The following is a 14394-nucleotide window of genomic DNA, read 5'->3' as shown; positions in this document are numbered from 1 at the left end:
CATAAGCAGCAGGTATAATGGGCCAGGGGAAGCTAGGCCTCCCCAAACAGGTTACAGTACCTGCCACCTTCAGAATGCCACCTCTGAAAGACCACTCGGGCTGAGGCCCCACCCATGCTCCGCCCCGTGGCCTGACTCGTGCATTCCCTCTTCTCCCAAGGCCCTGCCATCGCTCTACCTTTTTCCTCAAAGCCCCCCGCCACTTGTGCTTCTCTGCCCCTTCCCCCGCAGTTCCCCACACCTGCCGCTCACGCTTCTCTGCCTCTTCCCCTGCCCTTCTGCCCCTTCCCAATGGAGATTGCTCTGAGCAAATACATCCACAAAATAACATGAACATTTCTCCTGGAGAGAGACTGGTTTCCAGTGGTGAATGGAAGCAACTCCGATTAGCCAGGTTATCCACTAGCATGATCCATTTTGCTCTGTCAGGTTTTGTAAATGCTTTATTGACCATGATGATACTTTTTTTTTTTTCCCCCTTTCCTCCTGCAGAGCTGCACTGTTCTCGCCGGCTCCTCTCTCACTACATCTGTAAACCATGGTGACCTGTGGGAGAGCATTTAGTACCCACTATATTGATTATCCAGATAAGAGAATAAAATCCTACTAAGCCATCAGTGGAGTGGCCTGTTGTACAGATTGACTCTGAAGAATAACACATGGAAATACATAAGTTCCATTAGCCTGTAAAGGCAGACCATTAAAACAAACTTCTTGCCTTAATGGGTGTGTGTGATCTCAAACTAAAGAAGGCAGGAGGCTTAGGTGTAAAGAATAACATGTATCTCATCTGTATCATGTATATCATTGTCACAGGCTTCCAATAATATTTTTTAGAAGTTTGATATGAATTGAAAGGAGTTTTGTTGAAAGAGGAAGTCATCTGTTTGGGGTTTTGTAGTAGTATTAAGGGAATGGTTTTGTGTCTCAGTTGGGTTGGTAGGAAAGGAATCCACTGTAGTGATTGGTTGGCTACTTCTGTGTTTGGTGTGGGTTGTTTTTCAAGAAAGAAATTTTTTTTCATTTCAGAAAAGCAGTCCTGGCTTTGTTCTGGCTTGGTATGGGAGAGCAGAATCTTCAGAAATGGTTTGATTTCTAGGTGTGTGGGTTGTTTGACCTTCAGCAGTCGTTAGAATAGATTGAAACAGGAAGGGGAGCTCTCACCACAACACCAGCAGAGAAGAAGGGGAGCTATCACTATACTTAGGGCACTACCAAATTCACGGCCATGAAAAACACATCATGTACCGTGAAATCTGATCTTTTGTGTACTTTTATCCTGTACTATACAGATTTCATGGGGGGAGACCAGCGTTTCTTAAATTGGGGGTCCTGACCCAAAAGGGAGTTGCAGGGGGGTGGTCACAAGGTTATTTTAGGGGGTCACATTTTAAACTAAGGGCTTGGGGGAAGCCGACAGGTGCAGAGCAGCACGTGGTTTGGACATCCCATAGGGGAGGATCTATAAATGGAGATTCCCTATGTCCTAATGAGGAGGAGAGGATGGAAGATGATAAAATTGTATTGTATTGTACAGGTAGGATCTCATGAAAAACAGTCAAATGAAAAAAGTCCGATTCAATTACATCATATAATGGCAGGCAGCTAAAAAGTGACAAGTTTTTAAAATGCTTATATACCAATGCTAGAAGACTAAATAATAAGATGGGTGAACTAGAGTGCCTTGTATTAAATGAGGATATTGATATACTAGGCATCACAGAAACTTGGTGGAATGAGGATAATCAATGGGACACAGTAATACCAGAGTACAAAATATATCGGAAGGACAGAACAGGTCGTGCTGTGGGGGGAATGGCACTATATGTGAAAGAAAGCGTAGAATTAAATTAATTAAGAAAAAACCAGACTGTCCCATAGAATCTCTATGGATAGTAATTCCATGCTTGAATAATAAGAATGTAGTAGTAGGGATATATTACAGACCTCCTGACCAGGATGGTGATAGTGACTGTGAAATGCTCAGGGAGATTAGAGAGGCTACTAAAATAAAAAACTCAGTAATAATGGGTGATTTCAACTATCCCCATATTGACTGGATAGATGTCACTTCAGGAAGGGATGCAGAGATAAGAATTCTTGACACCTTAAATGAGTGCTTCTTGGAGCAGCTAGTCCTGGAATCCACAAGAGGAGAGGTAATTGTTGATTTAGTCCTAAGTGGAGCACAGGATCTGGTCCAAGAGGTGAATGTAGCTGGACTGCTTGGTAATAGTGACCATAATATAATTAAATTTAACATCCCTCTGGCAGGGAAAACACCATAGCAGCCCAACACTGTAGCATTTAATTTCAGAAAGGGGAACTACCCAAAAATGAGGAGGTTAGTTAAACAGAAATTAAAAGGTATGGCACCAAAAATAAAATCCCTGCAAGCTGCATGGATACTTTTAAAAGACACCATAATAGAGGCTCAACTTAAATGTATACCCCAAATTAAAAAAAACATAGTAAGAGAACCAAAAAAGAGCCACTGTGGCTAAACAACAAAGTAAAAGAAGCAGTGAGAGGCAAAAAGGCATCCTTTAAAAAGTGTAAGTTAAATCCTAATGAGGAAAATGGAAAGGAGCATAAACTCTGGCAAATGAAATGTAAAAATATAATTAGGACGGCCAAAAAAGAATTTGAAGAACAGCTAGCCAAAGACTCAAAAAGTAATAGCAAAAAGATTTTTAAGGACATTGGAAGCAGGAAGCTTGCTAAACAACCAGTGGGGCCACAGGAGAATCGAGATGCTAAAGGAGCACTCAAGGTTGATAAGGTCATTGCGGAGAAACTAAATCAATTCTTTTCATCGGTCTTCACAGTTGGGGATGTGAGGGAGTTTCTTAAACCTGACCCATTCTTTTTAGGTGACAAATCTGAGGAACTGTCCCAGATTGAGGTGTCATTAGAGGAGGTTTTGGAACAAATTGATCAACTAAACAGTAATAAGTCACCACAACCAGATGGTATTCACCCAAGAGTTCTGAAGGAACTCAAATGTGAAATTGCAGGACTACTAACTGTCGTCTGTAACCTATCATTTAAATCAGCTTCTGTACCAACTGACTGGAGGATAGCTTATGGGACGCCAGTTTTTAAAAATGGCTCCAGAGGAGATCCTGACAATTACAGGCCAGTAAGCCTGACTTCAGTACCAGGCAAACTGGTTGAAACTATAGTAAAGAACAAAATTGTCAGACACATAGATGAACATAATTTGTTGGGGAATAGGCAACATGGTTTTTGTAAAGGGAAATCATGCCTCATCAATCTACTAGAATTCTTTGAGGGGGTCAACAAGCATTTGAACAAGGAGGATCCAGTGGATATAGTGTACTTAGATTTTCAGAAAGCCTTTGACAAGGTCCCTCACCAAAGGCTCTTAAGTAAGTAAACAGTCAACAGTCATGGGATAAGAGGGAAGGTTCTCTCATGGATTGCTAACTGCTTAAAAGATAGGAAACAAAGGGTAGGAATAAATGGTGAGTTTTCATAATGGAGAGAGGTAAATAGTGGGGTCCCCCAAGGGTCTGTACTGGGCCCAGTCCTATTTAACATATTCATAAATGATGTGGAAAAAGGGGTAAACAGTGAGGAGGCAAAATTTGCAGATGATACAAAACTACTCAAGATAGGTAAGTCCCAGGCAGCTGCGAAGAGCTACAAAAGGATCTCTGAAAACTGGGTGACTGGGCAACAAAATGGCAGAAAAAATTCAGTGCTGATAAATGCAAAGTAATGCACATTGGAAAACATAATTCCAACTATACTTACATAATGATGGGGTCTAAATTAGCTGTTACCACTCAAGAAAGAGATCTTGGAGTCATTGTGGATAGTTCTCTGAAAACATCCACTCAGTGTGCAGCAACAGTCAAAAAAAGCGAACAGACTGTTGGGAATCATTAAGAAAGGGATAGATAATAAGACAGAAAATGTCATATTGCCTCTATTTAAATCCATGGTACGCCCACATCTTGAATACTGTGTGCAGATGTGGTCGCCCCATCTTAAAAAAGGTATATTGGACTTGGAAAAGATTCAGAAAAAGGCAACAAAAATTATTAGGGGTATGGAACGGCTGCCGTATGAGGAGAGATTAATAAGACTGGGACTTTTCAGTTTGGAAAAGAGACGACTAAGGAGGGATATGATAGAGGTCTATAAAATCATGACTGCTGTGGAGAAAGTAAATAAGTAAGTGTTATTTACTCCTTCTTATAACACAAGAATTTCATAACAAATGAAATTAATAGCCAGTAGGTTTTAAAACAAACAAAAGGAAGTATTTTTTTCACACAACGCACAATCAACCTGTGGAACTCCTTGCCAGAGGATGTTGTGAAGGCCAAGACCATAACAGGGTTCAGAAAAGAACTAGATAAATTCAATGGCTATTAGCCAGGATGGGCAGGGATGGTGTCCCTAGCCTCTGTTTGCCAGAAGCTGGGAATGAGCGACAGGGGATGGATCACTTGATGATTACCTGTTCTGTTCATTCCCTCTGGGGCACCTGGCATTGGCCACTGTCGGAAGACAGGATACTGGGCTGGATGGACCTTGAGTTTGACCCAGTATGGCCATTCTTATGTTTTTATGTCACGGTATTGCCACCTTTACTTCTGTGCTTACTTCAGAGCTGGGTGGCATACCGGGCCTGCTACCCTTACCCCTGTGCTGCTGCTGGCAGTGGCTCTGCCTTCAGAGCTGGGCTCCTGGCCAGCAGCTGTGACTCTCCAGCTGCTCAGCTCTGAAGGCAGTGCCGCTGACAGCAGCAGCGCAGGGGTAAGGGTAGCAGTACCACAACCCTCCTACAATAACCTTGCAACCCCCGCCCCCACAACTCCTTTTTGGGTCAGAACCCTTACAATTACATCACCGTGAAATTTCAGATTTAAATAGCTGCAATCATGAAATTTACCATTTTTAAAATCCTATGACTGAGAAATGGAACAAAATAGACTGTGAATTTGGTAGGGCCCTAACTATATTTTTAGTAGCAACAGCTAAGAAAGAGGGCATTTCTTGCTTCTCTTAAGAAAAAAAGTTGCGGGGGGGGGCGGCAGGGGAGGAGCTGCAAACATCCCTACCCTGCTCTCTCCTTCTTCACAGGAGTTCCAAAGCCTGTCTTTAGGCTTTTTATATAGTTAAGTTTCTGTGTTTCACAACTTACTTGTCTCTTGTCCTTCAACAACATTTTATCCCTATTCCTAGCATTGTTAATTTATCTGTTCATTGAAAGAGGTACATGTTCCTGGGTTTTTGTGAGAAAACGTCCTGTCTTGTCCCTCCCGCACCCCGAGTGCATTCATAGATTCATAGATACTGAGGTCAGAAGGGACCATTATGATCATCTAGTCTGACCCCCTGCACAACGCAGGCCACAGAATTTCACCCACCCACTCCTGCGAAAAACCTCTCACCTATGTCCGAGCTATTGAAGTCCTCAAATCGATTAGTAACCCTTTAAAAATATTTTACTGTTTTAGTGGTCAAAGATCATTCCTCCTTCCCCTCCTCTGCAACCACAAAATGGTATTTATTATTCTTGAAATGTTATAGGCCGTTGAAATCTAATTTTCATAACGAGTTGTTTTAGCTGTGTTTAAAGGAAGGATACATAATAAGAGCATGCAGTGGAGTGAATGAGAGATGGAGCTTCCACCTTCACTTTGGGCAGCGCTGGCTCCAGGCACCAGCTTTCCAAGCAGGTGCTTGGGGCGGCATTCAGAATGGGGTGGCAGTTCATGTCCCATGGCAGCAATTCGGCAGCAGCTCCGCCGCTCTTCCCGCTGCGGTGGCTTGTGGGTGGCAGCTCCACCGCTCTTCTGGGCGCGGCGGCAATTTGGCAGAAGTTCTTTTGCTGTTGCGGCGGCAGCTGCTTGAGGTGGCAAAATTTGGTAGAGCCACCCCTGACTTTGGGTTTCCTATCTTTAATCAATTAGGCCACAATTCAACAAAATGCATAACTTGAAGCATGCAAATAGTCTCAATTGGCTTCATTTGACTTACATGTTTAAGATTATGCATGTGCTTAATTACCTTGCAGAACTGAGACTCTTACATTATTTTAAGTGTTTTTAAGTGTTTAAAAATGCCATTTTAAACCAGGTTTTGTTTTATGATATCTCAAATGTAGTTGGTTCAGGCTATATGAACAGTGATGTGTAAATAATTTGATGGCAGGCTGGAAGCCTCATAGGTGTACTAGACTAGACAAAGCACAAGAAAATATATGGTGGTTAACAGTCCTGTACTGCCAGGAGGATAGATTAGATAAGCCAATAGGTGCTTTACATTTCTAACTTCTATTTTTTTTTTTTGCTATAGTGTTTCATTCCAAATTCTGTTCTAAATATATGGGTGCTCTTCTTTGTGGTCTGGGGGAGTGGACAGAATTGGGAGTCAGGAACATTTAAATTCTAATTTTCTCTACTTCTGACTTGCTGTGTAACATCTGTCAGGAATTTAAACTTTACCGCATTTACCCATCTGTAAAATGGGGTCATAATATATATGTACTTACTTCACAAGGAAGTTGAGGCTTAATTAATATTTGAAAAATGCTTTGAAATTCTTGGGTGAAAAGGCACTTTATAAGTGAAAAGTATTTTTTACTATTAGCAGTGAAGTTTTTGTTTGTGTTAATTATTGTGTATTTAAGATAGTCAATCTTCAGTAATTCTGAAGCATAGGCATGGCTGCTGGTAGAACTGAATAACCGCTCATTTTTTATGTAATCTGGATTTCAGCAATGGGACCCAGAAAGAGTTTTTTATATGTTCGGCTCTTTGGCAGAAAAGAATGTACTGGTAAAAACAATAAAGTTGCTTTTAGGGAAATACAGTGCCTTACTTTAGTAGAGGAGGGCTGAGATACATTGTGAACTGTTGTGAGCTGCAGCTGCATTTACCATCAAACTCCAAGTTGGAGCTGATGAATGTTTTTGTTTTTAGTGTCATGGAAACTGTGAACCAAAGAATGGATATTTTGTTTATCTGGGAAAACAGCAGTTCCCTGCATAAAACATCAGTCACTTCCAAAGCAGTTCTTTAAATAGATACTGTGACTATAACCCCAAAAGTTGAAAGACTAAAAGTGCAACAATTTAAACCACCTCAAAACTTTCTATAATTTTATTTTTCTCTGTTTGAACATACAGATTACCTTAATAAACGTAACTGCAATAATTAAGATTTTTAATATGTAGTCATAACGTTGAAATCAAGTGACCATTCAGTGTTTGTTTGTAATTGTGCAATTTTAACCTCAGACTTGAAGGCGTTAAAAAATTTCAAGTTACCATGCTCCATTAGAACTTTCCTTACCTTTTGTCTACAAACCATTTATTTCAGGACCTAAAATAAGTTTTTATTCAATACTATTCACTTCTTATGTAGCCAAAGAAATATAATAAAGTTAGTTGCAGAGATTAAATATCCTAAATAGGACACTCGCTCTCTCAAGGGTAGAAAGGGAAATCAACAGTTGAAGATGGAGTAGAATAAAAGGAGGGGGTAGCAAAGGTACAAGTATGTAGTTCTTGCAGATTCCATCCTCCTTCCTGTATGAGGGAGGATACAGGAGTGGGATTAGGAGTAAGGTAGGTAGGTTTTAGTTTCATTTATATATTGGATTGAATAGGAAGCTGAAGATGAACATCTTAAAAAAAGTGACTTTACTGGGATGGAAGAGTGAGAGATGGGGTAATACAGGTGAAAAGAGATTTCCTCAGCTGTGAAATGTCCCAGGGAGCAAAAATAGGTATTTGAGATACAGAGACTTAGCAGACTAACTCATGGGACAAAAGTGGAATTTTATATCCAGGTAAGCTATGATTTTTAAAACTTCAATAGCAAGAAGTAACGTGTAGTCTAGAGCTGACAATTGAGATGGAGCCTAGATATGAAACAGTGGGAGAGAAGTCTGAATAATTATGTAATTGCAGGTCAGATTCCTTAGAACTCCAAAGTATCATTGATGTTCACCTCAGGTCTCCCTGAACCAGAGGCTAGTATTGGTAAGGAATGCTTCTGCTGCTTCTCAATCGCCACCTTATGTCACCTGTGTGCCCTTAACCCCACCTGTGTTCTCTTTTTTCCCCCCAAGGATAATGCATGTCTCATCTCCCAGGATGGTCAGTTGACACTTGTTCCCCAGAATTGACAGTCAAATCCAAAATACAGTTGTACTTAAATAATGTACACTGTTTAATAGAGAGTGGAAGCACAAACAAATAGAAACAGTTAAACTTTTTATTATGTAGACAGAAGATAGGAGACCTAATAGACTTAATTTCAAGGTTAAAAAATGGTCATTGTGTTGTGGGGTTTTCAGCATCCTTCAAGCTGTCTGCTTCTTAGCTTTTCTTTTCTGTTGTGATTTTATGGTTCTGTGTTTACTGTTGAAGACCAATCTCTTTCATTGGGTGCACAGGCAGTTTAAATAGAAAGTCCCTTAAGCTTTGGCAGCTGGGTGTCAAAGTTTTCACCGGCATGATGAGACATGGCGTAAGCCTTGATATGTAAGGCACTTCTGATATTACAGTCTTTCAATTTCCTTATATTTAGTGTAGTGTTTTTAAAAGACCCTTTGTCCTCAGTTGTATGAATATTCTAAAGGGTTCTGTTGTCCTTTTTTATGGTTTGCACCTTTTGTTACAGGTACACATCCCATGAGTGTAAGTTGAGCCAACATCCTTTCTTTGTGTCATATCTATTAGCATTTTAATTTTGTTCTCGTCCCAGGTGGTCTTGTTCCTGGATGGCTACAGTTTGTAAGCGAAGGTATATTATGACTATTTGCAGTTTGCTAAGTGTATGCAGAGCATTATAGCTCATAGCATGAGTACGATGTCACTGCTTAATAAAAATTGTCTCTAAGTAAATCAGTTTTCAATATTCTCAGTCTGCTGGCTCATCAGTAGTGCCCTGCACAGATACAAAATTTGTATCTGCAGCCAATCCGCAAAAATGATCTGTGGATATCCACAAGTTTGCAGGGCTTTAGATATAAAATTTGCATCTGCACCCATCTGCAGTCTTCAAAAATGGTCCAGACATTCACATCTGTGGATGCAGATATCTGTGGATATAAAGCTGGTAGCTGCAGATTTGCAGGGCTCTCCACATTGGTAGTTTTATCTGTAAGCAACTTATATGTGAAATGGGAAAGAAATAACTGTTGCTTGAAGTGGAGGTTGGACTTTTAAAGGTATACAATTACACTTCCTTCCCGTATCCCAAAAGAGCTTTTTAGGCAGAGCTGAGCAAATGATTTTTCATGAATAATTTACCCCACAAGTTTAATTAGTCTTTGCTTGCAGGATATCTGTTAGCTGATTGCAGTTTCTCCAGATTCGTAGCTAATTTATTTCCCAATTTTGGGGTGTTTTTTTTTAAACTCCATGGATTGATTGCGGAGTTCTCTCAGTATGTGCTGGTCATACTGTGTTGGTTGGTTGTGATTGGTCAGATGAGTGACATGGTATCATTTCTAATCCTTGATCAGATAAATTTGCAATCCCTTTTGTTGAAAATACTCCCACTGGTGAATTTAAAGTTGACTTCTGTGAAGACTCAGGCGTGATTTTGCAATATGCTTTCTGCAATCTGTTTTTGTAAGTAGAAACCAAATGTTCAGGAAAGCATGCAGAAATGGTTCAAGCACAGACCGACCAGTCTTATTTAAGAATTAATGGGAATATTTTGCACTTTTTTTTTTTTTGCTGTTTTGTCTTGTCTCTACTTATAAATTTCCAGAAGTAAACAAATTCTATGACATGGGGTCTCGTACTTTGTCATAACGCAGGTCATACGCTAATTGGGAGTCTGCTTTACGGACCATATCCCTTCCCATTTGTGATTGCATAACATTCTCCATCGCAGCTACAGCAATTGCTTACATGAAAAACAAATATTAGAAAATGCTTATATTCAACTGAAATTAGTGTAGTAACTGCTTTTGTCTGTTTAAAAAAACAAAAAACCATGGTCTACTTTTTGCTCTTAACTTCATTTCTCCCATCCAGTATTTTTGTGCCTTTCCTTCCCTGTTCCATCCCCACTTATATTCCCTTACAGCCTTGTTGGTGCCTCCTTCTTTTCCGTTGTCTGCATGTTTCCTCATTGCCTGTCATCTTCCCCACATGTGTATTTCCATGCCATTTGTTTCCTGTTCCTTTGGCGATGCTGTCTGGCTACTTCATTTCCTTCTGTCCTGTTCCCATGTCATGCTTTACATACTTGTGGCTGGCAGCTGGTTGGCTCTTCTTCCTTTTCATAGTTTCATTTACAGGCCTCCAGGTTCTTTTTACAGTGAAGACCCCAGACACCTGTTGAAGCAGCTTGGAATGGGGAAGACCAACACGTTCTGACCAGCCAGCTCTCTGCAGGCCAGCAGCAAGTGTTCCGTAGACCACAGTGTTCAGTATAGAACTCGCTGTTTAATGGCTCTTCCTGTTGTCTTACCAATCTTGACTCAAGTTTTTTTCGTTGTCCACATTACACAGGGAAAACAAGATCCTGATTTTAGTGGCAGTAGCTCAAGTTATGAATGCTCCTGTGTCTTATTTTTTGTTTTCACTGCTGTGTTTAAATATGTAGTGACTTGTTTAATTGATAATGATAGTTATTTCTGATAACACCAAAGTGGCACTCCTGTATAGCAAACAAAATTTCATACTTGAAATTTTGGTACTACACAGATTTTGTGCAGAACTCCCCGGCTATCATTACTTCTACTGTCTGTTTTATTACACATGTATAAATATATTGCAAACAAAAAATAACATATAAAGAATGTTAAAGTTGCAGAGTTGAGCACTCAAATTAGGAAATGCCAGAATTAAGATTGCTCATGTGGCCTTAATTCGGCCTCTTTGCTTATATGCATTTTGATACAGTTGTTAATTACATGATCACATACTCATTTTCCCCAGGACCCATTGCCTTGATTAGTGCACAGGACGGATGGTGCTTACTGAATGAGCAGTTACTCAGTATTTTGTTTTCTTATTGTTTATTGTGTGGCCCCATGCATTATTTACTACACACTATCAAAACGCTGCACAGAATAAAGAATTATTAATTTCCTAATGGACTCTGACAATTAACACTGTAGTATCTGAGTGTTTCACAAACAATTCATTTTTCTTCACAACAACAGTGGGTTTTTTTCCTATTTGACAGATAGGGATCTGAGGCACAGACTTAATGTCAAAAGTATCCACTAATTCTGGATGCCCAATTTGAGATGCCTAGGGCCTGATTTTTAGAGTACTAAGCATTTTATAGTATTTCATTTGTTCAAAGCACAGCTCCCATTGACCTTAGTTACAGTTGTGAATGCAGGGCACTTCTGCAAATAAGACCCCAGGTGTCTCAAGTCGGAAACCCAGAAAATGAGGAAGACACATTTATTGACTACCTGTGAAAAATTTGGTTTATGTGACTTGTCCAGCATCATACAGGAACTCTGGTAGAGGGAGGGAGAGAATCCAGTTTTCAATCCATAGCCTCTTTTATTGCATAACTATGGTTCATCCTCTGAGCATTATCTGTCTTGTGCACTGAATGGCTCCTGTGGAAGCAGAAGAATCTTTTAATTTAGTAGTTTTATCTAATTTTCTGAGTTTTTTAAAGAAGCAAACTGAACAAAATTCCATCATGTGGGACCATATTGATTTACCACCAGTTTCATCAGCAAGTGTAGAACCTTTAGATCCACTGCGTCTACCACTTGTACTAACAGAGTAACTGATAGCAGTAATAGGCCATCATCTTTTGTGTGGGCTAACCACTAGGGGGAGATAAAGCACATGTTTTTCCAGTGAGTTTCACAGCTATTTGCTGGCATCAGAGGAACTGTGAGACTCAGGAATCCTGAGTTGTAGACTTTGAGGAATGTGTGGTCTAGTAGTTACAGACACTTCTGTATCTACCCAAATAGTCTCTCCACTCCACAACTTGACCCTTTCTGCCTGGGTTCATCTATTCTGTCTCAGTCCCAGTCTCCTTGCCATTCTGGATTCTAATTGGGCTGTTTCTCCTTCTCCACTTCATTGTCTGGGTGCTAGCAAGGGAAAATATTGAGAGCACAGTAGAGAGTCTCCCTGGTCTCAGTCTCTGTGCCTGGCTCAGATTATGTAGCTGTGGGCTGGAGAATGTTCAGCACAGATGGAATTTTCAGAGAATTTATCTGCAGAACTTTAGCAAGTCCGATTTTGTGAAAAACAAGATTTTTCTGAGGTTTCTTACTTGGTAAAATGTGGGTGCATATTCATGGGACTAGCAAAAGGCATATCTCTTCCAAGAGGACCCTGTTGTTATAATTGGGCATACTAATTTACCCTAATTGTGAGCTCAAATGTGAAAAGTGAGTGAAAGTTCATAGTGTCACAGTAATCAACAATGTTGTTGTTGGGAAAGATGCAAAAAGGAGACAGACTGAATTAGTCTAAACAGGAAGGCCTACTGATATAATTCAAGCACTGTGTTAAGATCATGCCTTGTAAATGGGAAGAATGTGGACCAGCAATCAATTAACCAAAATTGGTTTGTTGGAAATTAGGTCTAATTGGTGGACAATATAATGGGGGGATGGGCTATTCAATCTGTGAATCCCTTTTGAGGTCCTCAAAAAAGAGACTTTTAAGGGGTGCAGATTTGCAGAGCTGAAATTAAGGGAGGAAGAGTTGGTTACTACAATGCTGGCTGACTGAAAGAATTGAAAAGAGTGAGCTTCACCATCTCTTGCAACCCTGGGATCCAGTATAGCACTACTTTGCCTTAATTGTTCTGATCCTGAGAGAAGTTCTGACCAGAATGGGCCAAAGAGAGGGACCCAGATGACATCATCACGTCCACAAGCTCTGGTTAAATTCTGAACACCATCTGCGATGCGAGACTGTCTCATTCCTCCCTATCCCTCATGTGTCCTTTCCCTTCCCCACTTTATTTCTTCTCTTTTCTATCCCTCTCCTTTTGCCTTCTGTTTAATGAGAGTCAGGATAGCTGGGCAGAACTGTATATTTTGCAGCAGTGCTGTAAACCTGTGATGAGAGAGACAGATAAAAGCAATGCCCTGTATCAGTGGTTTTCAATCTGTGGTGTGCAGACCATGTCTAAGATTTCCAAAGGGGTCCGCACCTCCATTTGAAAATGTTTAGTGGTCTGCAAATGAAAAAACGTTGTAAACTACTACCCTATACAGCCCAGTGCTGGTACAAGTTTGCTAGGTCTCAGAGTGGCTGATAAGACTGTTGCTGTGCCTCTTTTTTCCAGCAAGTGCAAGTCAACACCAGAGACAGAAGCTGCATTTTCTGTCTTTGCTGTTCATTTCTTTCCCCTTTTATGTGTGTTTGTCTTGTTTTGTCTTTTAGGAAACAGGATTGGACGTTATCAACAGCCACAACAGTTTCAGCCTGTCTCAACTAATTTCTCTTTTCCCCAAAAGGACAGTTCTCTAAGAGACTGTCAGAAAACGGGGAGTTCTTTCTAAAAACACTCTCCAGCTAAAGGGAGCAAGGTTTATAGTTAAAATGAAATCCTTGTTTAATACTTTACATTTCAAATGCTTTAATTGTTGAAAAGATTTTTAATGCTGTGTTTGCCATGGTACTCAGCAGGCTGAGGGCTCTGTATATCAAACCTTGTTTAATATTGGACACTTTCAGGGTCATGTTAACACCTCTGACTCTTGGGGCCACATATTCTATCTAAATTAATACAATTGACCCCCATATTTCTGCCAAATTTAAAGTCTCTGTTTCAAAGCATAGAAGTGTTAGAATGTCTCAGTGAAATGGTTGTAGGAATTTAACATGGGGAAAATTTTTCCCGAGCCATGAACATATTTCAGTATAATTTGAGCATGTTCCCTCTTACCTTAATAATTGTACCCTTTTGCATCAGAGTTTATTAGGCTAATAATCTACCTTGCTAACATTAAGCACCTCACAGTTATTATGAAATCTCACTGATATGTGTGCAATAACAATGTTCTTTTCAAGTTGCAAGAACTAGAGCTGACTTTTCCAACTGGCAGTGGGGCAGCCATTAGTGGACTTCAGTCCGCTCCCATCTCCTATGTAGCTGAACTACATAAGATCATTAAGAGATGTGTTTTATGTAGCACCAGATATATGTAGTGCTTTGCAAACACAAACTAAATACTCTTTTTTGTAAATTGATACCTATCCATGGGATGGAAGGGTCTTGGACAATTTAGTGAAGTGGGGATAATGGGAGTGGGGTTCTTTAAAACTTCTTTAAACACTGACATTTATTTTAAAAATACTGTATCTGAAAAGTTAGGAGAAACCCCCAGAACTTAGTGTATAATTTATTAGTAAATGCATTCAATAATGTAATGCTTAAACATTTGTTC

At 40.0% G+C, this 14394-nt stretch overlaps 1 protein-coding gene across 6 annotated transcripts in view; it reads left to right on the top strand.

The window, feature by feature from the left end:
* Positions 1-14394, top strand: part of TCF12 (transcription factor 12) — a 281050-nt gene that overhangs the window by 153162 nt on the left and 113494 nt on the right. The gene's annotated exons all lie outside the window — the stretch shown is intronic.

The sequence above is a fragment of the Lepidochelys kempii genome, chromosome 10, assembly GCF_965140265.1.
Source record: "Lepidochelys kempii isolate rLepKem1 chromosome 10, rLepKem1.hap2, whole genome shotgun sequence".
Classification (NCBI taxonomy): domain Eukaryota; kingdom Metazoa; phylum Chordata; order Testudines; family Cheloniidae; genus Lepidochelys; species Lepidochelys kempii.
The sequence above is the reverse complement of the archived record's forward strand: the minus strand, read 5'-3'. Positions and strand labels throughout refer to the sequence as shown.